The sequence below is a fragment of the Helicoverpa armigera genome, chromosome 17 (genome assembly GCF_030705265.1).
Source record: "Helicoverpa armigera isolate CAAS_96S chromosome 17, ASM3070526v1, whole genome shotgun sequence".
NCBI classification, from domain to species: domain Eukaryota; kingdom Metazoa; phylum Arthropoda; class Insecta; order Lepidoptera; family Noctuidae; genus Helicoverpa; species Helicoverpa armigera.
In genome coordinates, this window is record NC_087136.1 from 2,678,541 (window position 1) to 2,705,987 (window position 27,447).

At 36.6% G+C, this 27,447-nt stretch overlaps 1 protein-coding gene and 2 non-coding genes across 4 annotated transcripts in view; 2 read left to right on the forward strand and 1 right to left on the reverse strand.

Moving 5' to 3' along the window:
• LOC110370406 (furin-like protease 2) overlaps nt 1-27,447 on the reverse strand; it is a 168,503-nt gene that overhangs the window by 38,209 nt on the left and 102,847 nt on the right. The gene's annotated exons all lie outside the window — the stretch shown is intronic.
• Trnag-gcc (transfer RNA glycine (anticodon GCC)) lies at nt 282-352 on the forward strand. The gene has a single exon. It is a non-coding gene; the product is annotated as a tRNA-Gly (tRNA).
• On the forward strand, nt 13,235-13,316 carry Trnas-gcu (transfer RNA serine (anticodon GCU)). The gene has a single exon. It is a non-coding gene; the product is annotated as a tRNA-Ser (tRNA).

Below are 27,447 nucleotides of genomic sequence, written 5' to 3' on the forward strand. Positions count from 1 at the left end.
CCTAGTTTTATTATCTTTTACAATTTAACCCCTTGATAATTATAGATATAATAAGGGATTTCTAGACTTAAGTATTCATCATAATCATTGGACCCTCACAAATAATGCGATTAGTATAATTACGTATTTATTCACAGCTGCGTAAAGTTATAAAGACTCACACAACATCGTCATACTAGCTTACGAGCAACTAAAGATACGTGTCAGTCATACATAATCTTTTACTAGTTATATAACATATCATATGAAACTGGTGTAGTAAATTGATTCAGTGTTCATAAGCATCGGTGGTTCAGTGGTAGAATGCTCGCCTGCCACGCGGGCGGCCCGGGTTCGATTCCCGGCCGATGCATCTCTTTTTTAATTTTTATTTAACAGGTTTACAAATTTTATTTCATTTAAGAAGCATGTCCACATATTTTTGTTTATGTGAATTAAAATTATCTAGATTTTCGATTCTTTAATATATTTAATTCTTTAAGCTGAAAAAATGCTCGTGTACTGCAATATAAAAGCGCGAAATATAGACTGGAAGTCTTGACTAGCTGAACTCTTTCAAGATGTGGATCGTCTTCACTTCCACTTCTAATGCACTAATCCTTACCTGGCGCGATATTTACAGGGTTGTCTCTTTGTAAATAAAAATAAATAGTTTTATATTTTTACACTGACATTTAATTTAATAATCAAACAAATAAAATAAAACATTCAAAAAATTCAACATACACAAATCACGCGAAATACTTTGTAGTCGACCCATGTCCGCATTTTCCTAACGGTAGATAAAATATTTTGGCCTGTGATCTCATAGCTTAACCGCAGCCACGAGGGACGAGGGAACGCAAAGTGCATTCCACACCGCTCGCCCTTTATATCCACTACAATTTCGATTGCGTCGACAAAGAGGCGAAAGGCACACATGGACATACCGGGAAATACGGTCATTATTTTAGCAAAACTTTAATTGGTAGCGAAAATTTTGTATTAACTAGTTCTATCTGTTTGTAGAACATATTCATGAGGGACCTGAAAACAATGCCGTATTTGAAACGGTAGGAGTTAATCCTTATTATTTATACTGTGATTTTGGCGGAAAATTTAATGATTTCTAGTTTTGCTTGTGAACCTAGACTAAACCTCTAGTAGGTATTATATGAACGTGCTATTCCGCAATCTGTTGTGGCTAGTCTAGGAATGAAGTGTTCTTTTTTCCTGTATTGTGTCGTGGTCAAAAGATTTTCTCGCTTTCGCTTGCCGCTGTGTGATCGTCGCTAAACCGCAGCGAGTGCCATGAGGCGAGGGCGGACGTTAAGTGCATTTTGCGCCGCATGCTCTTTATTTTCTATTAGCCGTAAACGAAAACCGGTGGATGCTACATTGATAGGTAGATGGCAATCTGTATTTATACCTACGGTTTATTTAAGGGCTTTGATGTGGTTTAAAGACCCGTGCTGCCACTTTTGTTAAGCTGACATTAATTTTGCTGTTAATTGAAATATACCAGGAAAATATACAATTTAGTTTTAAAAAATGATTGTTAAAGTTTGTCACGGCAACCCTGTGTCTATTGGAGCAGTGAGACTTTAGGGCTTTGGCCAGATAATCTGCAGGCTTAATGTTGGAGGGCATTAGCGAACATTCTGGTTCGGGCCGCGACAATATCGCCACAAATTGCACGCTGTGTGCACTACTTGTGTTAATGGTGTGCCACTTTTGTTAATATGCTTTTTAAAGCCACCTTTTACAATGTGCGGTTTGGGAAAGGAACCATATAGAAAATTATACACGTGTTTTTTTTATAAAACTTGTTTTCATAAACTCAAAGGACTAATATTTTTGTGGTCTGTACATACCTACATTGAAATGAAATTATGTTTTACCGTAATATAATTGAGCCTATAAGATAATATCTAATTCTCTCCGCAATTCCTAATGTTGTACTTTCACTGAGTATATTAAATTCATCTAAAATTTTCGCACTCGTTCTTATTATTTACCCCGGTCAAACAAAAAGGGATGTTTGTATAACAAATACTATTTAAATTTTATGCGAAAATAGGAATTTTGGCCAGTGAACTTTTTCGTCGGTTCGTATAAATTTGCAAAATACTTTTCTGGACGTTGAAGCCCGGGCTGGAACATAATTATCCCACCAAAAACATTAAATGTAAAAAAATGCCAAGTCTCTCGATGCAGTCTTTCCATCGTAAAAAGTTTTGAGATCTCATAGAAGCCAAGTCCTATTCAAAATATTTTGTAGTTATAAATCAACATTTAGTAATTGTATCAATAGTTTTCTTTATATTATAATTATAGTGACTTGGCAATGAGCACAAGAAGAAACAAATAAAACGGCATATTTGGAGGAGTTGAAAGTTACACACACCGCATGCGTAAACATTAATACCACAAAATTAATTTTCTTTTGGTTTATCCGTGTCGTCCCAACCGAATTTCGGCAAAGCCCGTAAGGTATTCTTAATTATTGTATTGGAGCATGTAGTCGGTAGTGACCATCATGATTCATACATAACAAATAATCTGATCACTGGTCTCGTCAGTAATATTTGCACATAATTCCAGGCAACTTTTAATTTTTGCTCATTGCCAAGTCACTATAATTATAATATAAAGAAAACTATTGATACAATTACTAAATGTTGATTTATAACTACAAAATATTTTGAATAGGACTTGGCTTCTATGAGATCTCAAAACTTTTTACGATGGAAAGACTGCATCGAGAGACTTGGCATTTTTTTACATTTAATGTTTTTGGTGGGATCTCATTTATTTTTGTAAGTGTATTTCTTTCTTTTTTTTTTAGGTGACCTCATAATTTCTTGGACTTCAGCTACTGCTTTGCTTAGAACCCATTCTCTATCTCTATCTCTTTTGTTTCTTCTCTGACGCTTCGTTACTTCTAAGGTAGACAAGTCTGGGCGATATATACTTCGGAGTCGATTATATTGAGCTATTGCTGTCTCCTGAGCTTTGATACTACTAAAATTCACATTTATTAAATGTAATCCACCCAAACTAGTCACTCTTGAAAGGGCCACGTATGCTTGACCACAGGTAAAAACTGAAGAACCTATATCCATCATTGCATTGTTTAGGCTCAGCCCCTGACTCTTATGTATAACGAGCACTAACTATAACTGATATACGAAAACTATAACTAAACTAAATAACACGTAAAGTTCTCCGAATATCAATTATCACTACAATGTTTTTTAGTTTCGAAATGGTTTTTCATAGACAGATGGCGCTATCAAATGAAAATTATTGAATTATTTTGAAGTACTACTTAGACTGCGCTTTGTAACGAAACCATAGCGCGATTCAGACAGGTACAACGCCATCTATCGAGCGCGCATACAATATTTATAGCAATACAATGGAGTTTTAGCTTTATTAATTTAATGAATTATGAACTTTATGTATTAATTTGTATTAATGATAGTCTATGTATTACATTTATATTATTCTTTTCTATTCTATGTATGTATTCATCCAATTGAATAGTTACTTAAACAACGAACAAAGTTAACAATGCAGTCAAAATCCATACATAATGTTCTTGCCAAACCGCAAATATAAAATTGTTTTCTATGGCATATTTTTTTTTAATGTTTTTATAATTTTTCCTTTATATGTGGCTAATGACCTATCTTGGTGCAAAATTTGAAGTTTCTAAGTCTGCTAGAAGTACCTTAGATTTTTGATGATCTGTCAGTGAGTCAGTGAGTGACAAAATGGTGTAACTTTGATCGACCGTAACTCCTAAACTATTAATTCAATTGGCATGTAATTTCGAACTTAAGCTTGTTCTAATGCCTACTATTATTCACCGAAAACCTAAACTCCTAGCTTTGTCCACGTCGAAGATATAGGGGGGGCGAAACAGCCGCGAATTGCTTCGAGAAAAGATGGTACGGCCGTGCCCGTTTTGCTCGAGACTTGGCTGGGGCACTGCCGTGCCCCCAGATGTGACAGCGGGCAAACTGTAAATACAACTTATAACGAGTTCATTTAAATAACGTATACAGCCTTATTTGAACATTATTCACCTAATTTATGACCACAACGGCAACAAAAGCTGGGGTAATTTAGGAAAGTCGTAACATGTATCTATAACATGATATATGCTCATTATCGAACAAATGTTGTTTTTTTTCTCTATCTAGTGAAAACATAAACATTGTCTCACAACAACGCAGTAGGCATATAATGATTACAGGCAGCGATAGCACGTGTCGGCCCCGGGCGCCGCTAAAAATACATAACGGTTATTTTGTCTATCTCAACGTTACTTGAAAGGTTAAATACACTTCAGACTTTTACCTTGCATAACACGAGAGAAAGTAAACAGATGAAATAATATCAGGTGTAGTCCGATTTCTAAAATGAAGTGCAATAATTAAATTAATGAACGCGCCGCAAACAAAGCCGGCACGACGAGCTGAGTGATATTGTGTTTACCCGGGGCTCCGCAGCCGCACAAATACCATATTCATTTATTTACTGATGCACCTCCAAGTACTAACTACGCTCGCTACGTTCTGCTAGTTAACGCCCGTACTTACTGAAATGAAAACCATAACGAACCCGCAAACTGCCATCTGAAATATCCTAAAACGGGTATAGAAACAATACTGGAACTAAACTTGGACAATATAAAATGATGTACACATTGCGGTGGCATAAATAAGTGTTATTGCTATACAGAACGGTACATAAAAATTTTGCTCAGAATAGAAACGACAGTATTTGCTCCGTGCTAATAAGAAGATATTACTTTTTGTGTTTTTGGAATTACTCGGCTGTTTGGAATTTTTATCGTGGTTTTCAATTTAGAATCACATTAGGTATTCTTTGACTTAAAGTAATTAGGGTTACTGAAAATGCTTCGTAATCGCTTTATTTTTGGCTTTCCACCGTAATGCATATCGATTTACCTATCACGTATTCCAGGTATTCGTTACCATACAAACCGCTTATTAAATTTTCAATAAAATCGCTCATTTGCATACAGGGAGTCAACACGCGTCATTCGCAGAAGCGATGCGAGGCGCGGCGAGGCGATGTCCCCAATTGGCCGGCTGCCAATAGCTCAATACATGGCCGTCAGAATTCAATCAAAACGCCCCCTGACACGGCGGTCATTTACATTTGTTAATGGTTTTTCTGAAGTCTGGTAATGTCAGCGGGTAAATTCTTATTTATTCTGCTTTTGTGTTTTTGAGAAAATTCTAAATAACATTTCTGTTTTGTTTCTGACTGCGTGGCTGGAACTGACATTTGAGCACCAGTGGTGACCTACAGAGATATCGAATTTAACACAATAGTGGTGTTTGACACAACTGAATATCATATAGCTGTATACGACCTAACAAAAAATCTGTCGGCATGACCATTCGTAAATTATTGGGACAAAACGCTGACACAGTAACGACCATTGTAATGTATTCGTTTGTTTTCCCGCACATCGATGTTTATATTCAATAAACATTAGTATATTGGAATACTGGGATTAACGTTATGTTCGAGCGATATAGCGTAATAAAAGAATTGTCTATTTGCTAGGCTATTTTATTTGTAATTATAATAACACGTTGAACAGGTGTGTGTCAGTACATTAACACCCGGTTATGACATAATTATGTGCAGTAATTATTATTTTATGATTGACAGCTTTGCACGTTGTTATCCATCAATCAAACGCCTGTATTAGTCTACTGTAATCTACTTTTATTGCCATGTTGTTAATGCGTGCACTAAATCATTTATAGTAGGTTTAATGCTAGTATCATCGATTCGTAGTTTTTACTTATTTGGCTTTCATTCATTGAAATCTATTTTAGCACTTAAGAAGTTCTAATTTTCTGGGTAAATTATGTTTGATACCTACGCCAATTTTTATTTCGTCGGTAATAGCACCATCGATCGTTCTCATAGAACCTTTAACAAGATAATAAAGTATAATAACATCTCATTTCATTAATCAAATATTTCCCACGCCTCGTATAATAGAATTGCTCATACGTGAACAAAGCACATCACTACAGCGTTAACATGCGCAAATATTTCCAAGTCCTGACACGTGTTTATAATAAAAACATCATCCCCGAGTTTGGGGCACGAGAGAAAAAATATATAAACGCGATAAGTTTCCAACATCGCATACTATTCGGCATTCCCTCACAATATACATAGAATGAGTACAATAAATATAACACGGGGGAGAATAGCAGGTGTGTCGAAGAACCGGTCCGCGGCCTAAGAAAAGCGTGAAAAACTCATTCGTAAACAACAAAAGGAGAACCGACGTTATAACTCAGGCGGAGGGGGGCGTCAGGTGCGGAGTTGAGATAAAGTACTGACGTTATGCTCTATCCCGTGATTTAGATATGACCTTCTGAACGCAATCTGCATTAGTAACGGCGCCGGGGGGCAGGCGAGGCCACCCGCTACTATGTTTTATTGGAACTTAACACCTGCGTGATATGAAAAACGATGAATATGTGGAGAATTATTTCGCAGAACTCGCCCGGCGCGATTAATGTTTCTATTGTTTTGAAGATAAATATTCACACACCACCATTTTAAATGCTTAGTTTATCACAGGGTATTCTAGGCATATTATGGGTTCCTTTGAGATTACAGCTAGAATCTATGATCACGACTGTGGAGTTGCCAGGTAGGAAAATGTCCGCATCCCTGCGGTGTCGTATGATAAGCTACTTCGACAATAACAGTCTCGATAGCCTGCAGCTATTAATCCAGTGTTCTCTGTGCTAGTTCTCTTGCATAACATCGTTACGTTGGTAACACTGTAATTACATTTGACGATGGAAGAGCGGAGTTATATTGTAAGCGTGCGCTATATTTCATAGCGTTGACGGTCGTAAATCATTATAAAAGTGTCGTGACGCCTCTTCACTCGCTTACTTATCTTGGAACGCGCATTAAGCAATAAGGTAAACTTTTAAAAGCGATTTTCTCGGCCTCAGTGAGATTACTTTCGCATCGGCGCCGCCCGCACGGACTGTGTGTCGCGTTGTGTCGCCGGGAACTAAGTTTTAATGGTGGCTGGCACTTGTCGGCTCACAAAGTTACGTGGTTTTCAAGCACAGCGATGCGGGCGCAGCGCACCGCCACTGACCAACCTCACTCTTTTATTACTCAAAATTGCGTTATTAAAGACTGTTACACGCCCGACGGAAGTTTTTGTACAATTTTGTTATTTCCTGAAGTTTTACGTGGGCCTATAAATTTGTTTTAATCGTTTATTTTCCGCTTTGGTTAAGTATGCAAAGGACATTGTTCCGGCTCCATACATGTTCTGCCTAAGAACCGTTCGAATGGAAAGTGACTTCTATAAACTCTTTAAATTATATGGAATCCTATGAAATAAGTTTTCACGAACGGACACTTCAGGAAACTAAAATAATTACGAAAAAGTTAATATTTTGAGGTTATAAATAAAAAATAACCAAGCTTGCGTGAAATATCAGAGTAGTATTAATTAAAAATCAAACTACACTATACAAAATATCAACAACACTATGTACAGCTCTATATGTTCTCTTCTAGATCTAGGGAAAGACTACTCTACTAGATACAAAAAGAGATAGTACCTAGTCAAGTTTAAGATAATTCTTTGACAATGATCATTTTATAAAGTTGCATTTTCTGTCTGTCCCTATGAATGCTTTAGATCTTTAAAACTACGCAATGGATTTAGTGAATCCACTTTGGATTTGTGATAAAACGCATAAGTATCCAAAATGGAAGAGTTCCATTCACCACAATTCGTAAAATATCGATGTTATTACGATGGAAAATTATTTATTTAAATGATTGTTACTACTTTTATATTAGACAGTTACCTAGCTATCTACATGCCATAAGGCGGGAATCGAACCCGCGGTCTATTACCAAGAAGGCACAGACCATACTAAAAATGTTATTACCACACAAAATAATTTAACAGTTAAAGTAAGGTTTACCAATAACAATGAAAGAGGTTTTCGAGGATGTGCAATAAAAACAATATTTATATTCAATTAAAGGTTTTTAATCATCAATATTTCTCAATAATATATTATCTAAGAACTGAGCAGGGGGTTCAATTGAATTTTGGTATCTCGCCCAGCTTAAATACCAAATTATAGTCATTATGTGGGCACAACAGCCCACTGTTCTGCGCCCAACGATACAATTGCAACAGTAATGCCTGATGGTAGGAGCTTCTTACAAAGTACACAATTGCGTCCAACAGTGCATTGCATCTTATTATGCTCGACTGCTTCAGACCAACACGTCGTATATATAAGGTCATGAGCTTCAACCTGTAATAAATAAATACAATAAAACATTAGTAAATGTCAAGTAACTTGCAATTGTGGCAATTAATTTGAAAACCGAGAAATTGTGTGCTTATGAAAACATAAGTAGGTAGTAACATTCTTATCAAAATTAGAAAAACACTTTCGTAGACCACTTACCATACGGGGAACAGTCCATTGTTGTATGCAACAAAGTATATCTTCGTTTTCTAATACCAAAGAACCTCCAGCAGATCCACAATTTATACAATATACTATATTCTGCATCCATTGTTGTAATTATAATACAACTAAATTCGATCACAGACAGAGCAATATCCGAAAATGCCAGGAAAATCCAGACCTTTACACACAGCGAAGTCTACCAAGTACGCAATCTAATCGGAGTCCGTAATCAAGCCAAAGTTGTTAGAATAAAACCATGAAACGCATAGAAAATCACAAAAGAAACGATAGTCGCAAAGCAATCAAACCGTTGACATTTATTCTAATCAAACTGACTTCTAACAAACTGACTGAAGTACACCAGTGTTGCCAATTACGAAAACTATAATCCTACTCGAATGCCAAGCTAGAAATTCGCGATTTCGCTTAAAACATATAGAATACTAGTTTTTTTTCTAGCTAGTCAATTTAGGTATACAAATGAATAAAGTGTTAGCAACTAATTTTAATAACCGACTTCGGAAAGGAGGTTCTCAATTCGGTCCGTATTTACCGAAATCGCGAAAACTTCGAAACTGGCAGCACTGGCTGACGGAAACATTTTATAAGGCATCAATAATTGTGAACCAACTTTTTATTTGGAATTTATTTATTTGAAGTGTCCATGGAAAACTAAAATATGTTTCAAACAATAAAAAATTAAATAAAAATTATAGTATAATTTATATTCACATCGGTTCTTAGGCCAAAATTGAACAATGTCCTTTACAGAGTTTTGACTTGGTACACAACTGAAAACTACTTACAGATATACCAACAAAAAATATTTTTTAATTTTCTTATCCTTTGTGATCATGTCAATTTCCAGGTCTAATTCCAGCTACTAATTAATTCGCAATAACCCGAGCAGTCCGATAGGTGTGCAGGCAAACCGAGCTCCGTGGTAATCAATGAGGCCGAAGCCAGGCCGAACGGCAGATTATCTTAATAGCGACGACGCTGAACACAAATTATGTATGCGTGAGGTACAATCGGGCCAAATGAGAGGCCAATCAGTCGCCATCCGTGCACATGTAAACGGCACATTGACAGACGTGACGCCAAACGGAATCGATAATTTGCACACACGACCACTGATGATAACAACGTGTGATTGTTTGTTCGTGTGTGGTGCCCCGCCAAGTGATCGCCTTTCAATGTTTGTTGCTACGTAGCTGCCAAAAGGACTAATGCTAGGTTCATATAAAAAATAAATGATTCGATTTTTACTAACGCATGGTAATTCTTTGGCGTGATTAAATCTGCCAACTGGGCATTCGTGATATCGTTAAAATGTAATATTCCAAGCATATTAATCAAGATACAAAAGAATTAAAAACTTTAACAGATAAATAATTATAGTAAGCATACAGATTAAATTCTTATCAATCTGGATTCCCCACAGAATATTATTAATTACTCTTACGCGATTAAAGTTTGCGTATTGATAAAACAGCACATTCGTTATCATTTAAATGATTAACTTGGGGGCATCAATTTAAATTAAAAATATACCGAAATTCATGAGTAAGTAATATATATCTACTTAGGTATGTATGTGTACCTATATTATCAGTGCTGGGTGGGCGTGAAACAATTTAAATATGAAAATGGCCAATTTCATATATTGTCACGGTTATTTTTGTATACTATTTTAAATAAATTACCTACGATGCTATGGGATACATACATATTATCTCGAGAAGTTAATATGCCAGTGAAAATAACAAATTTAAATGATAAAAAAAACTTAGAATTTCACTTTAACGTCAACAAAATTAATAACAATTAAAATTCAACTTTGGAACTGAAACTCGAGAAGGAAATGCATGTACCACAGTTAAAACAAGAAGATCTCTTACTTCCTATTTACTTCAGAACAAAATGATAATAAGAACTTGCTATTAAAACACATACGACACAAGAAAAATAAATGTGCGTTGTTTAGAATTGTTTGCGTTAACTTGGGTTCCGCACGTGCAGTCAATGTAGGCAGTAACAACATACAAGCCTCTATGGGAAAACATTGGAGCACGAATAACATCAATATTGTGTTAGGCTTAAAAAGTTTTAATACAAGTAATGGGAATAACGTCTCTGAGTGTGGGAGCTATCGGCGTCTCAGAAACGCGCTTTGTACAGAACGATGTCGTATCATGGAGAATGTAAAAACTTTGACTACGCTTTTGGTTGCGTGTTATGTGATATCCCTTTTAAGAATAGTTATTGTAGAAACCAAGTTTTAATATTTTCTGTAATGGGTATTAGTATGCATGCTTAAAATGAAATTAGACGAGATGGAAAGGGAAGGGAAGAATTTCTGGGTAAAAATGGTTACATATGGGACACTTGAAGTCTTCGAAATAATATAAAGTTTACGAAGCCATTATTAACTTTCCCTAATTAAAATTACCGTAATTAATTCTTAAAAATATGAACTCCTTGAAATCCATTCTTCTTGCCCCTAAACCATCAATATTAAATTAAAGCATAGCGACGCAGCGTCACGTCGTTGAACTTCCAAGTCGTGATGGAAATAATTTAGTTACTTCGACTCAATCCTGTTGATCAATAATGAAGGTGAATGTAGTCCCATTAAAGCCTATGCCAAGGTTTATGAAATACTCAGTTCATGTTTCATACTTCATAAGTTATTGTAAATGTAGTTCAATATTCACCTATCGTCAAAGAACTTACATGTCCGTTTTTACTTTTGATATCCAGACTACGTGCAAGCAATCTGTCACTAAAAGCACTATAACAGTCTTTGAAGTTTCCAACACGATACCTTTTGAAAGTACGTGACTACGAACGGTTCAAATATGCGTCGTACATGCCTTCAGGTTTCCTTACCAAGAAACCAATGAACGATTGCATTCTGACACGAAGCGCCATGTTCGGACCGCGTCTCGGAAAATACTCTAATACCTGGACAGTCAGTCAAGAAAAATGAATAATCGAGAGTGAACAAGCAGACTGCAACGATAGCGATGAAATTCTCGATTCATTATACCGACGCGTCGGCTCATTCAAATTCCGAAGAAGTGTAGTAATTATTCAGGAGCGGAGTGGGGCACATAATGTAAGTTTTAATGAAAGAAAGTACAGGTCCATTACGAATGGAATATTCATTTCCTACTGGCAGCCCGGCCCTGTGCGAATAATAATGATATCCAGTTATTGTTATAGCTTCTATGTAAGCTGAATTAATTCTACGAGCACAATTTGCTACATGGGTCGGCGCTGTGACGTTTAAGTTATAACACTTAATGAGAAGCGGCCATGGCGTCGGAAACAATGTATTCAGATAGTTGACTTTGTCTAAATTAAATGTTGTAGATTATTGTCGCTTATATTACGGTTGATGTTGCGGACGTCCGTATGCTATCCATTATCAAGGTAGATTCACTATTCAGGGTTGAATTTTGGTTACGCGATACAAAGTTGCGACATTTTACGAAACTTCTTATTGATTTACCAATTAACGCGCTGAATGTTTAATAGACACGTGCCCTGATAGTGATTCACGACCAAAATTTCGGTAACATTGAAGCATTAATAAGCAACGAGATATTTAATTATGTAAGGAATAAGTTTACGAAGGACCGCCGCGCCCGCCGCCTGAATTCTGTTAGTGCGAAGACAGGCACAAAACTCTAGAAAATCTAGAAGATACGTTATTTTTCTCAGCAACACAACAAATATAAGAGACTGCCGTAAGTCCTCAAAAGTAAATAATACAAAGAACAAGCTAAGTTAAATCGGTCCAGGTGCATTCCGTATTTGGCCGAGCGCTCCGGGCAAATCCTTCGGCTTTATGCTCGGGTTTAGTTGCGAGGGACACTAGTGCCCCATATGGGGACGGTTCGCGTTACTGTCGCACACTGGAGCGACGGTAAGTGGACACAAGTGGAGCGTTACTGTTGTCTTATTGACATTCCATTTTTGAAACGAGCACGTTCGGTTTGTGTGGTTTGGCCTAATTGAACTTAAAGGTTGGTCCAAACTCGGAAGCACTTTGTTGATACGATTTTTTATTTGCCTTTGTGGGTGATTGTACGGAACGTTTTTAAAAACGTTGTTGCGAGGCAATTATAACGATACCAACGTAGACTGACATGATCAAGTATAATTTATCATGGACAGTGAATCCAACATAGTCATTATCCGCGTAGTTACGGGTGTTTACACTTAAATATTTAAACTAGCTACACTTTGCCTAGTAATAAATCAAACTGTGGCAGCCGATTTATGGAAAAGGAATAATATACATACAAGTTTCTTCTACCGATGTTATAAATCACATCATTCTAATGTGATATTTATATATTTCACTTTTTATAACTATTCAAGAGGCAAAAAAAGTGGAATGGTCGTAAAAAATTTGATCGAAAGCTATACAAATGTAAAATATAAGTTATCGCTGTTTTTTTTTTTTTTTAAGTACATCAATCTATACTGTAATAACAGTGAATTAGTAGGCACACTGCGGTTGCTTCATTATCTTAATTTAACAATTCTGAAAAAACAAGCTGAATATATTAGGGAGAGCAAACTCGGCGAAACAACAGCTGCATGTGATTATGAAAAGAACTTTTACTTGCCGTCAAACAATGTACAACTGGGTACACAATCGATAACAAAAGGGACATAGCTATTTGAACACGATCTTACATGACGAGGTGGCCGAGAGGTTAAGGCGTTGGACTGCTAATCCAATGTGCTCTGCACGCGTGGGTTCGAATCCCATCCTCGTCGGAACTTTTTAAACATTTATTCTAACATCAGAAAAAAGGATAGGTAGATTCTAGCATCAGACCTTGGGAAACTCCTCAGGTGAATTCAAGAGCGACCTTAATTAAGTCTAAGCAAATGGATTTCGTAATTATTAAACAAACCTTACAGCCTAGATTACAGCAAAAAACGCTCAATATTTTTTCATTAGACGAGATAATGATTTTGAAGTTCTACGGCGACCTCGATGAAGAATTCTGAGGTGGATTTTTGAATATTCACCTCTAAACAAAACAGAAAAACCGCAATTTCTCTAATAAAAATTCAAGACTGGCTCTAGCGTGAATTGAGTGAACATCCCCGCGTATAATCCGCTTTGTTCCAAATTAGATAAATTATATCACAAAAAGATTCACACAAAAGAGGCCCGCCAAATGGGATGGTAATAAACATTGCGAATGTCAAATTCAGTCGAAATGCTAAATCGACACGTCTTAGACAGCGCATCCCCCTGTGGGAGACGATACGAGCATAGGGCGCACGACTCATAACGTCTATTGTAGAAAAAACATACACGTAGGTACTCTCATCTTACATAATCCCTTGTATTTCTTTCACATTTTTGTTTGATATTTCTGTGTCGAATATTAAAGCTTTGTGCGGATTTCTAAGTATAATACGTAAGTACGTGTAACGAGATGGTAGACTAACAAGCTTTTGTTAAGAGAATCGAAAACGGTCGTGTCTGAGATGAAAATAATCTCATGTTTAGTAATATTTCGCAAAAAAACTAATCTTGGCCTCTACCACTACATACTTTCTATTATTTCAACTTTATTTAAAAAGCCAAAGATATTGTGAAAATGGTCAAAATACGAATTCGACCTTAATATTTTCTGCTCATAACATTCATGTGAGACTTTTGACCTTTGCGTACATTTCGCACCTTACGATTTTTTTAATGTTGCAAAAATAAATATGGCACATAAGCCAATTAACTTAACCCGCCAAAAGCAAACAAGGAGAAAAAGCGACAGGAATAAAAGAGCGGGATTTAATAACGTGTCGCGTCAGCCGTCAGTGTCGGGCGTAGCGGGCGCGGGCTGTACGTATGTACGTAGTCGCGTCTCTAGTGGCCACACAGCCACGGATTGGCGACGTCTAGGAAATGGCTTTGTTTCCTCCGTCGAGCCACAGGCGCGCGCCCATCCGCCGGGAAATGAAATAAATGAATATCACATTATAAGAACCAAGGGAGGGGGATTCAAAATAAAAATAACCTTCTAAGATGTTAGACACGCCAAACTGTATAAAGCCTTGTCTCGTGAAATTAAATTGAGGTAAATTCTGTTCGTCTCTCCGATGCTGTGATGTAATGAGTTGTGTTGTTTAAGTCTGAGTTCACAATGTTAAATGTGAGATGCTCTTTGTGTTTAGCCGGTTTAAGTGGATTTCAAAATTGTTTGTATTTCGAAGAAGAGAATGCGAAGTAAGACCGGATAATGGGCGAGGTTCTGACATAAATGTTTCCGAGTACTTAATGTGTAATTGCAGTAAGCCGCAACTTTTTAATTACGATAAATTGTCGGCTTCAGATTTCGAAGTTTTATTATTTTTGTTTGCAGTAATGGTTAATTCCTGACGTAGGAATTCACACAGACGATCTGACCAAGATATTGATTAAATCTGACCAAGAGTTGGTTTGCAACTACGACTACTAAAGATTGTACTTATGCAGTCGGATGTGCAGCAGCCCCACCTACAACGAACTTCATAGAAATAGTTTTAGAACCACAAAGCGTGCGAATACTGACCTACTAATGTAAAACCACAACTTTGTCTATTTGTCCACAATATTCTAGTTGTACAATCACTGTTCTACTGCTCTTTTTAAATGATTTCTCTGGAATGTGGGGCCCCTAACTGAAACGCATACCTGAAGTGAAACGCATAACTGAACTGAACTTAAACCTGTTTATTATTACAAGCGTTATCTCATTGCATGAAAGGGGCAGGTAAAGTATTCCAAGTGTATATTTCTAGCCCAGAACTGAAATGACGATCCGACGTTTAACAGTACCCACCTGTCTACATAATATAATCTAACATACTGATATAAGCATATAATATAAGCACCCGCATGCAAAATTATGAAAAGAAAATTCTATAGTCCACGTGTAATGTATATTTACTACTTACCAGGTTAAACGAATCGATTTGAATGTACATACATACTTAGTATACTTTACACACAGAAAAAATATCAACTCTCTTATTTCCCTAGCGGCTTGTTACATACGCTACCTTATATAATCCCAAAAGTACACTTCAGGCCAAACATATCAATACAGGATGGGTTCTTTGAATATTCATCAGATTGTAGGGATGCCACTTTAATGCAACAAACCAATACTTCAGTAAAAAACTGTTTACTTTGATGTCTGTCAACATTCCAACCTTGAAGCAAAATATAACATACAGTCTGAAACTAAGAGGAATTTATTTTTATTTATTCACACAGAAAATAAGATGAATCGAATTCCCTGTGCTGTAAAAAACTCCAAGCAAGTTAATTTCAGTTTATAACGCTTGAAAATCTAGTTTGCATTTACAAACTTAGAAATAACAACTAAACAAAGTAGGTATGCAAATTACCACACCGCTGTTCATCAGAGTAAACAAAAAGATCAGACGCTTTAGCGTTGTGAAATTACTCAAATATTTAGTCTGCTTCTTTTCAGAGACCATTTTATTTTAAATGTTTAGAATGAGAACTTTAAAGAACGTGTACAAACAGATTTGGAGAAAAAAGGCCACGTCACCGCGTCAAATGTTTACCATGGTTGTCAACTAAGCCTGATGGCAAAGCAATCCTTTGTCATGACATTTGGGCTTGACAACATCACCACACGCTGGGCAATCAACCACACGACAGAAGTCAAGAAACAGAAAACAACAAAAAAAAGTACCAGGAAATGTGTGTGAGACAGCCCTATGACAGATGCACATTCGACCAATCCGTCGTGCGTGCAATGTAAACAGCAAACACGCCAGTAAAAATACAGACCGTATTCTACAGTAAAAATAACGAGTATACCCGGTTCGAATCGCGGATGAGTGCAGCCTCTCAATACATTGATTACGATTTCCGTGTTGGGAACCGTGCAGTTTACCGTTATGAAGTTGGGGCCAAAAAGAAATATCCTACATTTGATGGTGATATTTCTTATTTTTATGATGCAGCAATGTGAATGTAGCATTTTCTTTTGCAGACAAAATTCTGAATTTTCACGGGAAACAGTGTTTTTCTCGTATGAAATGATTTCCAGCACGTATTCTAAAAATAAACAAAGCATACAAATCCCTCCTAGAAAAGTTGCCTACTACATAATTACTACACAAGTTTTAATTTAAAAACCAGCTTACTTTCTGTCACACACTGTAATTAAAGTGTGAATATTTATGAAATTCAGGAGTTTAATTTCATTATCGACGCAGTAATTTCAGTACAAAGATCAGTGTTCAATGGAGGATATTTACCGGAGTCCGTGTCAAATGGCTTGTGTCACGGAACATTATTTTAGGCACGCGACTTTTGTTGCTAGTAAACGACGTGAAATATAATACAAGATTGATACGATGCCATTATTTTATGGCATAAAATCTTTTGTTATTTGTTTGAATTACCTCGGTCTTGGTAAATTGTTGCACGTGAAAATTACTATAACGTTTATTTTTCTTGTCTGAATAAAAGTAAAGAAAACTCGCAGAAGCATATTTGAGGGCAGATTTCTTGAATGACTGCAGACCAATAAATCATGAACACACCGGTTCTTAAAAGATATCGCAAACTAAAATTCTAAGAAGTGCAACATCATCCAAATAGATCATTATCAATCAATCAATCGGTTGTGAATAACGGCTCATTACTAATGAGCATTGGAACTAAACATTAATCTCTATAATCATGACTAGTGTTTTGTGCAAGTATCTTCTTAAAATTGTTTAAGATTTCATAATAAACCAGTATGGAAGTGCATCTGCAGTATGTATTATAACAACAGTTTGATTATGTTAGAATTTACAAGCTATAAAAGGCAGAAACAAAAGCTTCGTGTAGGTCAAAATTATTATCCTCTAGGTAAACTAATAGATTTTTCTGAGGTCTCATTAGACATATTTTATCCAATATATTTAATACATTTAACATCTATAACATACAAAATGTCAGACATTAATTTACATTCAACACACGGTGTTTGGAAAACTCGTAAGCCAATAAATGTCACCGCGTCCCATCCACTTTGAACTTGAGCCTCTAATAAATACAATTTGCGTAATCATGATTGAAAAACGTATGAAGAGCGGATCCTACTCACGGCAGTATGTTACGTTAACTTTAGAGTATCACTAAACTGTAGACTAAACAGTCGACCGACTGTTGGCGGAATAAGTTGACAGAAAATCGTGAATTCTATCAAAGTTTTTAGTCGGTCTACCATTCATTTTCATACGTATTAATTGGTCAATTAAACTGTCGGCCGACTAAAAAGTCTGCAATCTGCGAGTACTCTTACAATACGGTTTTCAATGGAACAGCTTATTATCACGTTGCCATTGTCAATTGCAGATAGGAGCAGATTTTATCGCAGTGGGGTTTTATCGCCGCCGTTCCTGGTAAAGAATGGACTATTATCGTTCGTCTTGTGGGAGTCGTAGAAGACTACTCGATTGGCTTACCAGTAAAAGTTCTAGATCTTTTGAAATATTCTACAAGTAATAACATAAAATGACTTCCTTATGATTTGAGCGGATACTTGTCTATGTATTCTATGTGTAAGCTTCATAGGAAAAACATTTGTCATCTGTAATGATTCACGAAATGGAGAAAATTGCCTAAATATTCTTTATCTTTCGTTCCACTATAAATAGTATGTATCGAAAACTAAGTTATAATGGGATCTTCAATAGTTCGCGTGTCTATACTTTCATATACATAGACATTGGGTATAAAGAAACAACTGCTAGTTCACACGGCTAGTCGCTATGTTATGTATTATATAATTTTGGGTAATACAGTTTTCAATAAAGGCCTATACAGACGCCGCACATTGTGTCCTCATGATAGGTGTGTTACAAAATCCTTTCAATTTGAATACATCTATTCAATTATTCGTGAGCTACTGTGAAAGTCTTTGGGAACTGGGTCTTAGCAACCATACGGTAAATTTCACAAAATATAGAGAGTTAAACGGCTTATTATGCAAGCTAGACATTCAAGTCTCTTAGAAACCATGTAAGTGGAATTTTGAATGAGATTTTATCCCCTACTATTTCTTTATTTTGAACTAATCACAACCCCCATACAAGAAGTTGAAGGCACACGTTTCATCAGTTATCTCTACAAAGGAGGTCAAAGGAAAATTAGGTCAATTTAATTTTCGTTAAACCTTAAGAAATTCCTTGCGAGCCACGATGCACGGATTTCACGTTCTTGTTTATGTACGGGGTTTTAAATCTAAAGCATTCCAATGATGAGATGCTTGTAGTAATATCACCTTTCGAAGATATTTTAATGCATTAATTAAAAGCACTGAGTGGGGAATAAATTTATTACCAACCAAATGTGTAATCTATTTTTTCATAGCACTATAATTAACACTAGGGATTCATGTTAATTATTTTTCAGAATTTTATGTTCTAATAATATTTTTATAATTTAGTACCACTTCACTATTAAATATGCATCCAGGAAACTGCACTTGGGGTTACTTAAAAACACCCCTTTTACCCACTGTATAAGGTTTGATCTTCATCGATCAATATAAATAACTGTGCGACCAATCCGGGAAAAATGGTCCCGTGTTCGCAATAAGTCTCCGTTCCAACCAGTGCCTACCATACTGTTATAAATTGGCCTTTTTTCGCCAAGGGATGTCGAGGAACGGTCGTCTCCGAACAGAAGGGCTCTAATTCAATTAGTCACTAGTTTTGTACGTAACCGATCGGCTACTACTTGTCAACCCTTCAAAAAAGTGCTGTCGAAATCCACTAGCAGATTTGAGGATTAGAAATCTGACAATGATTTTGTGGCTGATGTCATGGGAGAAAAATAAGGAAATCATCAAATAAATTATTTATCATCACTGTTCTTATTTAACAAAAATACCATGAACTGACGAACATTTGGAGCAACTTTAATTGAAGGTTTATTTTTAACTCCTAACTAAACCGCGGCTTTCATAAATCCTTATCCAATCCCACTTAAGCTTTTGTGACTGGTTGACCAAAAAGCCATTAAAATCACTCGTCATGACATTTTGTTCGATAACAAATAAAGTTATGAATGCTTTCTGAAAACTGGGGATATTTACGTAGGTTGGGTGGGGAACTTTGTGGTTCATAAAAAGAGCCTTATTACAAAGATGTTAAAACACATAATAAAATGCCATAATTTTGTTTAATAACGTATTTTCCTTTACTGTTCAACGCCTAAAGTTTCCTGAAATTGGAAGCGGCAAAGAGAAACTTTTTCTTGTTCGTTCATGTTACTGGAACTATTAACGTCCAATGAGGGCGAGGAGGCCGTTGCTCCTACTGTTGAAAACCTATTATTTATAAAGCACGGAATGCAGTTTGCTATATTGATTTAGCCGTAAGGGGTTGCCTGACTGAGGTCATCCTTATTTATTATTGCTACAGTCTCTGTTATCTGCTTGTTACGGTGCCACAGGTAAGCTGCTGAAAGTATTTTGTTGTAACCTTTTTATACTTGAAACTTATGTACATGTACATAGATGACTCAAATCATCAATAAGGCAATAAGTGCTATTACGTACTTTCTGCCTTTATCTTCTACAATCAGACCCTAGTCTTTAAAGGGTCTCGAGGAAGAAATATGTACAAGTGTGTCAATTCCCGCGTAAATTGTAAGGACCGAATTGAGGGTTCCTCTCAATTCTTCACTCACAAAAGGGTTAACTCCTTTGATTTAGGTAAGACCTGTAGACCGATCCTCAATATTGTCCGCACTTGTGAATTGTGCTGACTAGATCACTTAGTTCAAGAATGACATATATTTTATCAAAAATGTATATTTCATAGAAATCTGGCATTATTTCAAACCCATGTAAGAGCAGACTTGGTTATTACATATAGGTACTTTAAAATTGAATAAATACTTGTTTTACATATGAGCTTCAAGAGGGGAACATACTACCAACGCAGATGTCCGTTGCATGCACTCAGATTGAGGCGATTCGATTTAACTGTACAGTTGCATATCTTTATATACTAGTATGTAGCATCCTTTATCGGCCAAAAGCTGAGTGCTGTCTAAGAATAGTGTAAGTCTGCGCGGAGTATGTATGTTGCTCTCTAAAAATTCATACTCATACATACCTATATGAATTTTGGTTGTAGTGAAGAACATACTTTTGGAGTAGGTACTACTCACATAATACATTGATCATCCCGTATTGTCAGTAAGTTTAAATAGGGTTTCATAAATTCGTAACACCTAATACCTCGTTATACGTGTTCCGAATTTCCACAACGCCGCTCCCCAATAAGTTAGTTGTAAACAATTCTAAACATATAATTTTTAACGAAGGCCTCCTATTGTCATTGGGGTGGTCGAATATTAACCATATTCGTGGCGATATACGCCGGTCCCTGCCCCACAGGAAAGGTCGAAGCTTCCTTCCGTCCCTCCCCGGGAGCGCCTTTATTACGACTTTATTACGTACAATGAAAATCATATTTACTGAGATAGAAGAAGTCATAATAAACACATGCGCGTGAAGTATGGCGGGTACGCTTCTCTTTTATATGAAATTTTTGTTGCAACCATCCCGCTCTGCCCTACGAACATTCGGCGGCTGTCTGGCGCTTATTACGAACACAAAGAATCTCAAAAGTGTATGGCGTGTCGCGCCGCGTCTATGTGCGACGCGTTGACACGTTCTTGCATTATGTAATTCAGAGCTGGGCGCATTTTTCATAGCGAGATTTCAAGTGTACGCTCCGCACACCTGTCACAGTTCCCTTTTCAGAAAGGAATATTACATTATGTGTTTGAAAGGAGCGTCGGCGATGCGACGGCGCGGCTGCGAACCGACGCAAACGACGCTGTCGCGTTCCACAGCCGCGCTGTCAAAGCGTCGATTGTAATGACATGCCACTGCTTGGGTAATGTGACGGTAAAATACAGATAATATCACATAATAGCACATTGTGTGTGCATAGCCTGGACCGTGACACATTGCGTCAATTACGTGGTTTTATAAATAATTACAAATTGCATAAACTCAAAAACTACATTTTGAGTTCAGTGCGTAACATTAAATAATCCCTTTGTTTCCATGTGACACCGCTGAACAAACAGTGAAAGCTGCAATTAACATAACAATTATTTGTTTATGATGGCCACTTTTTGTCGAATCCGCTGGACCAAGTTACAGGAAATAAAAAATCGGTAAAAAAACTTTTAAGTTAAACGGTTTTATCTTATGTGTACTGAAAACTAGAAAATAAAAAAATAGTTACTTACCTGTCAACCTACGTAGGTGGTCCCGGTCATATTAGACTAAAATAAAAACGTGGGGCCCATTAACTATTGCTGTAGTACTTTCTTCTAGAGGTATAATAGGTGTGGATTGCATGGAGTTACTACAATCGTAACTGGAGATTTTGATAATCAATAATCAGCCGTAGCGGTTTCACCAACGAACGCCGAGCTCACGATCTACCAAAGTATAAAGATATGCTTTGCCATAGGTAGGATTTCACAGGGGCCCCACGTTTTTATTTTAGTTTAATATGACCGGGACCACCTACGTAGGTTGACAGGTAAGTAACTATTTTTTATTTTCTAGTTTTCAGTACACATAAGATAAAACCGTTTAACTTAAAAGTTTTTACCGATTTTTATTTTCTAGTTTTAGTATTTAATGAAAATGCCTACCGAATATTCCTCATTCTATCTAATTCATTTAGTGCATCATTATTACACGGTCTCTTACCTGACAATTTATTACAATCTAATTCCTCAATACATAGCCCTTCCAGAAACTTTTTTTTGTAACAACCCCAAAATCATCACATGACCTCTCCTGCTGTGGGTCAGCAGCGGTGAGGAGTGCCAGACTCTTGACTAGAAACCGTTTTGTTCCGTCGTAGGCCTTTTATGTACCAGGGCCGCGGTAACTCTTCCGAAGGCCTTGGCCCTGTTGGGCCCGCTGGAGTTACTGACAGTATATACACTGACAGATACCTACGTTATCCGCCATTTTGTAGCGGCCGCCATCTTGGATTTCATTTTTTATAGTATATTGTATTCTGCTTGTTGAGCCCTCTCATTTGATACCCATATTGATGGGATTGATAAAATCTTAGTTATCCGCCATTTTGTAGAGGCCGCCATCTTGGATTTTAATTGTATATAGTACATTGTATTCTACTGGTTGAGAACTTTCATTTGATACCCATATTGATGGGATTGATAAAACCTAAGTTATCCGCCATTTTGTAGCGGCCGCCATCTTGGATTTAAATTTTTTATAGTATATTGTATTCTGCTTGTTGAGCCCTTTCATTTGATACCCATATTGATGGGATTGATAAAATCTACGTTATCCGCCATTTTGTGCCGGCGGCCATATTGGATTTACAATGTTATTGATATTACTATATTGTATTGTCATCGGAATTAAAGGTGTATACAAAATTTCAGATTAATCGGATGACAGGAAGAGGGTGAAATTTGAATTACTAAAGGACAATGGGCACTTTGTATGAGATTTGGTACCCGCTTCAACAGTAACGTATGATATATCATTAGAAAGGTATTTGCGTGAATAATAATAAAAACTATGGGGCCTGCCTCAATTAGCTGTCCGATCCGAATAACGATAAAAATTGAATCGACATAGCAACAAGTATGTCATCCATATATGCAAATTCATTAAGAGGCATATATCGTCAGTGTAATAATTTTAAACTCAGTTAACAGACATCTTAGATTGTTTGAGATACACTTTATTATAATCTAAAGATTGTAATAGTCTATGGAGTCATACTACGGAAACACAATCGTCATCTGATTTGACAAAAGTTCAAAACATTTCTATTCATCTTTTTTTAAGAAGAAATTCATCATTATCTCAGCACCTCTTGACGAGCAAGATTGAGTCGTAATATGTACTATGTTAACATCGTCTCCTGACTTTTCAACCTTAATTGATTATAAATACTGAAAGACTTTCATCAAATACATAAGCTAATTCTGCGTGAACTGCAAAGGTTTGCACAGTCTTTTTTTAAAGCAGTGGGCAGGCAAACATTTTAAGAAGGCCGAATTCCTGCTTTTTTGTTACTTTTCCACTTTTTATTCAATACAGTTAGATTTAAGAACTACATCTACGTTGATGATTTATGAACATTACACATTCTATTAGTCAATGTAACGCGAAATGGACAAGGATTTGGGACTAGTCGTCATAGTAAAAATTTTTCGCCTTGCCGAGACCTACGCAATGGTACTAGAATCAACACTGTTGGACAGGGTACCAAAACGCCCATCGTCCTTTGACCCAAGAATGAATAAAACAAACGGGGTGAGCTAAATAAAACCGTTTAATAAAAAGGCCTCATTACAAAAGAGCCTCGAAAAATATACTACAATTTGTAAGGCACATAAGCACAAAATCTTTGTTGGAAATACTCGTAGCATTTAGTAGTGCGTTATATCGTAATTATAACAGCAACAGCCGTGGCTAAGAGTCACTAAACGTAACTACAAATTAAGCCGAAGCCACAACGGCGACCGTTGCTCTATTACAATAATTAATTCCGCGCGCATTGTTTCGCAAAAAAGAAATACTAACTTTGCTCGTACGATTTTTGCTAGATAAATATTTGGTTCGCGTGTTCGCTTTGGGGAAATTACTGCTAACACTCGGTTCCAATTTTTTTGTGATACTCAGTATGGTAAAACTTGCTTAAAATAGCATTTTTGCGATACGGCAGATTACGTCTGATATATATGTTATGGACCATGTGATTAATTCGGGCATTATTTATAATGCCCGAGCATTATGAATAATGTCTAGCTTTATCGGGCCAAGTGATTAATAACTATCTTAACTTCATTATTTATCACATTGCACGGGCATTATTATATTGCTACATGATAGTTGGGCAATTTGATAATAGAGCTATATTTTATGCGGTGCGAGGGTGGCAGTTGTTCTAATAAATAAATCCTGTTACTTGCTACATATTTTATGATTATTGTTTTAAATTATATGTTCTATTTTAATGGGAAATTATAAGTCTAGCCACAAAATTATGAATTGGACAATTGTCATCTAATTTACTAACTCGGCCTCGTTTTTCTTGATCTAATTTTTCTTGGCTCGTTTTTTTATGGTAGAATTTAATTTGGATTCAAAACATTGTATTAAAAACTGAACTTAGCGACGAAAACGAATCGCTGCAAAACCGACTCCACGTAGTCTTGTCTGCCCTACCCCTAGAGTGCAATTCAAAACCGCGTAGGCACGGAGGGGCGAGGCGGCCTGCGAGCTGAGGCGCAGGTGGTTGAAGCGCTCGCCGCCGCGGCTGAGGCTGGCCGGCAGCGCCGGCCAGCAAGCCGAAGCTGCGGTGGTGAGCGTGTAAACCATCTGCGACGATAAGCTCGCATGGGACCGCCGGAGCCCCGCAGCGCCGGAGCCGTGACAGAAGCCATGCTTGCTGCATGTTGCATGCTTACTTCTATGCTCAGTCAATTGATATGGGATGTGTTATATTTAGTTTATTTTAAGTTAAATGTCAATAACAATAACAAAAATTAAATAACGTATGTTTGTATTACTTTGCCCAAAAGGTCACGGGCAATATGTATAGTGCCCGGTCAATTTGATTATTTGAATAATTATTATCAAATTGCACTCTCATATTGGGCATTATTCATAATGACCGGGCATTATGTATACTGCCCAATTTATCACTTGACTATAACATATATTCCGAATACGAAATGAATTATTAAATTGTTGGTTTTGGCGAACCATTTTAGTGACAAAGATGGTGAAGAAGTTTATTTTACGGCGTGTTTACCTATATCCGTATAGACATCAACTAAAATCATAGCCTGCGATTATACCTAAATGAATTACGTAATTCTAACAGTAGTTTATTCGCGGCTATGCTATCGATCGTGCAAGTTAACCACTACATAAATAACTTGAACAACACATTAGCCCCAAGTTTTGAACGCAATTAGCGAGTATAATTAATAACTTCATAGCTTTACACTTTAGTGCGCCGAGTAATAAACCAGTCATGTTGTAGCGATAATATGAATAAGTTTACTTAATAGTTTTTGAACGACCTTGTTTCAGTACGTATTCTTAAAGTAAGTACTCGAATGACGTAACATTGTAGTTAATTTCACAATTTAACTTGGACATTTTACGGGTCGAATTTTGTCGGTTCCAGAAGAAAATTACTTCTATTTGGTACAACTATCGCAAACTTTAATGCTTTTCTTTTGGAAAATAGTCCATCTTTTTGGAATTGAGTAGGTACAGCTATAATAGTGAATTAAGCAATTAATGTTTTAGAAACCACATAAGACCATATCTTGTTATAAAAACAGATGACGTCAGATTTCAATTTACTAACCACATCCGTGTTTATTACAGTCCATAATATAATTAATTCCACGAAATAGTTCTATCTTTGGACTATCGCTAACCACACCATGCATTTAAAATACGGGAATTCCCTTGCGATAAATCATTGATTTTTTTGTAAATAAACATCATATCAATTTCAGGATAACAAATAACATCTTCGAAACTTTAAACTGGCTATGGATATCAGCTAATTGAAAGTCGCTCCATATCTAAAGAGCCTTAATTAGAAGCAATTAAAAACATTAATTCATTGGTAAGTAATTAACGGAAGTTGCTGGCCGAAGTTTTAAAGGTTTAATTAAGATAGTATCACTTACAATTAGAAGGAATTATAATAAATATTGATACGGTTCGTCAAGTACTTCATTAGTTGAGTAGTGCTGTCGATAAACTGGGTCAATAGTGGATAGTACCGATCGATACACACAACATCGTCTTAAAGTCTGAGCGCTCCTACCTATATGGAAATTGCTGCAAGACAGGACCAACCCTACACTTACTTGTGTAGATTGCATAGCGATTGCGCTGAAGTGTTCATTGCATTGTGTATTATTATTCAAACTATGTAGTTACCTGGCGAATCAGAATCATTGTCAAGCACACATGAATCGAAAAAAAAGAAAAATATATTTCTTCAATTGAAAAAATCACTTACCTATCAGTAAATTCAGATTTAATAACAACAACATGTAGATTCGTAACATAGATAAAGATCGCAAGACTAAGTGAGTCCTCAGACATCCGACCCAACACTGAATGGAGTCGTGCATCTGTCACGGCCCAATATATTGAGAGGCCTAAGGGTCAACTCAATACAAAACCCTTTGTAGCGTACGTTCGGTAACACGAGTGTTGATCGGGTCTAACGAGCATCTCCAGTGTCATCGTATGACTTCAAAGTATCCTGTAGGCTCTTCATCCCTTTTTCTTGTTTATTTTTGGATAAATATTTTCACGGGGTCAAAAATAACTGCATTGGGCGAGGATGTGTACTGTTTACGTTAAATTGTGTCATTGCTATTATGTATGTGTCCTGTCGCCCCTAAAACCCAAAAGATTTAACTTAAGCGCCCCACAAATCAAAACAGCAAAATTCCGAACGAGCCTTACATTCCGAAAAACAACACCAAAAATATTTAGCACATCATCTCCCAAAGCACTGTACACTACACACGTCTGATTCTACGAGTAAACAACCAATCGAGTCACGAACGACAGCGAATACGTACAAACTGTGAACACTATTGAATACTTATAAAACGAATGGGAAGAATGGGCTCCTCCGAGAGCCATCGACGGGCCGTACGTGACGCGAAACGCAAACTTAACCGCGCGACGTTTAGCGGCGGTTTAGGGTTATGGCGCGAGGTAGGATCGATGGGAATTTGATATCGAATTAAGTAGTGAACTGTCCCTTTGGTAAAATCTACAAGTAACAATTTATGTTAAAAAAA